The sequence below is a fragment of the Aplysia californica genome, unplaced genomic scaffold, assembly GCF_000002075.1.
Source record: "Aplysia californica isolate F4 #8 unplaced genomic scaffold, AplCal3.0 scaffold00016, whole genome shotgun sequence".
Taxonomy (NCBI): Eukaryota; Metazoa; Mollusca; class Gastropoda; order Aplysiida; family Aplysiidae; genus Aplysia; species Aplysia californica.
The window spans coordinates 28,960-31,459 of record NW_004797286.1 but is presented as its reverse complement, the minus strand read 5'-3'; positions in this window follow the sequence as shown (position 1 = coordinate 31,459).

Here is a 2,500-nt window from a genome sequence, read left to right as displayed (position 1 = left end):
GATTCAGGTCAAAATGATAAGTATTGAGATAACATTATACACTTTCAAAGAATCTTGAATCTATCCTAGAACGACTATAGTAAGAAATAAATCCTGAAAAAGAATGTATGCAATAAAAATTTTTAAAAACAACAAACGAGCAGAACCAACTTAAGGATTCCCCAAATATTGTTAGCCACTCTCGCGAACTGTTCTCAAAACATGATTTTCATCACTCGTTTCGCTAGTATTTTGAAGGATTTCAACTTATTTACTAGACCTTAATGGCATGTAATACAATAATAATAATAGTAATATTAATAATAATAATAATAATAATAATAATAATAATAATAATAATAATAATAATAATAATAATAATAATAATAATAATAATAATAATAAAATAATAAATAGCATTTGTATAGCGCAACAGCAAGCTCTAGGCGTTTTCATACTATATTATTACACAGCAGACCATAGAATAGAATACTCAGAAACATTCTCAGCGTTCGGGGAGGTATACAGTACAAGCAGCTGATTTAGCGCTCAAACATCTCCCAAATGTCCCTTACCATGGGATAGGAGGATATTTTTTTCGAAAATTCGGGACAGGTATAATGTTATTAGTAGAATTTAAGCCAGACTATGATATTTGGGAACTTTTTTTTTAGGTACTGGTTTTCAAACTTCACATCTACTTTGTACTGAAAGGCCAGTATCTGTGGTGGAGCAGCTGGGCGCTTCGCTGTCACACGCAGGAGACCCAAGTTTGATTCCTTGGTAGGAAGAAATGTTTAACTCGGCTTGGGATGTTGTATCCCTCACAGCACGGTTTGGCCCTGACAAGTAAGGTTGAAAGTCTGCCTTCCGTACGATCTAAATTATGTTGATAGGGGCGAACCCCCCCCCCCCCCACATCTACCTTACCTTTAATCATCTTTTAAATGTTATATTGAAATATATTTAATAAACCTCTATCTCCTCTACCTTGATAAAAGTATTCGCAGGACTTTAGGTTTCAGTTTTCAAACAAATCCACTGCTAAACTTCAGAAGAGTAGCGATTTGAAGTTGGGCATAAAATCCATTATGACACCATCTTGGATTTCCATTTCGTTACCTGATCTGTATACCAAACCATAAGTATCCACTTGCATAAAGAACAGTTTTAACCCTCAGGTGTGACCCCCCCCTTCCTCCTCCCTATATACGTCATGCGTTTTATCTTGTGCATTACACCTATCCCAAATCGTCATTGCTCTATCTGTCGCTCTGTCCACTTCTGTTGGGACATGAGCTCAATGTTATGGTCGTCAAGGGTGAGCGTGGATGGGCTAGGTTTTCACAGGAGGTCGATTGACAACCTACAAATTGGATTTCGTATTTAAGAGGATGCCCGAGGGAGCGGCCATTGTGTCTTTTATGGCCTCACTCTGGAGCTGTCTCAGTTTGGATCTACGCTCAGACCTGGAAAGACATTTTTCCTTCTTTGTGTTGTTTTATTTCCATTTCTAAGTTAGTTTTTTTTCCCTCTCGTAAAGGACGTGGAGGAATTGTACTCGCATTTTAACTCCCACTACAGCTTTCTGAGTTTTCTCAAAATGCCCCCAGGCGATGTAGGAATCTTTACTCTAATTCTTGTCTTAAATGATTTGTTTCAAGAGACTTTGGGTATTCACAGGTCTTACGATAGAGCCTTCCTATTGGGTAGGAAAGTCAAGCACTCAATAACACCATGTGCGTTGGTGCTACCCCAAGGTTTATTTTCCTTACTGATACAAGTTTTCAAATGTAATTTATGAAATGAGTAAGGGGTTTCTAACTTTTTGGCATTGACCACCTCCGTCATCAATAATTTATTCATAGACGCACTAGTCATCCATGTCCAGGTGCTGCTTTAGCCAGTTTTTTTGGCTTTGATTTTTTTCAAAGACACAGAAGTAGCTGAGCATCGCTTATCAGTAGACACCTCAAATTTCATGATTTGGTCCAAAATCAGCTATTTGAAGCCGCGCCCGTGAAGACCTTCTCTAGAATTGTTGAATATGTGGTCAGAGTCTGGCTGGTTCTGTTGACGAATCATGTTCTTCACTCCACCGTATCTCGGCTTTTCCACAAGCAACAATAATTACCTTTTTGAAATCAACACTTTTCTAGTACAATGCGCTGGTACCCAAGTGTAGAAAAAGTTAAGCTGCCGGCCTCACCACAATCAAGTTGGAGTTCAAGCCTTAGAGTTGTTGATTTAAACAAAAGATATTAATACTTTCAATTACTAGCTGTTCTTCTAGGTACGAATGAGTACCGATTATTAGAATGAATAAAACAATGCTAATGATACAATTCTAGCGCACATCAACGTAAAAAAAACTGCGCCTTTCATTGTCAGACTTAATTTATGCATAATAAAGTACGCTAGCCAAGTAAAGTAAATTAGCTCAAACTCGCATATTTAAGGTAGATGTTGAAATAGATGGGATATTTTGCACTGACTGGGAGTTTAACGAATATTATTATTA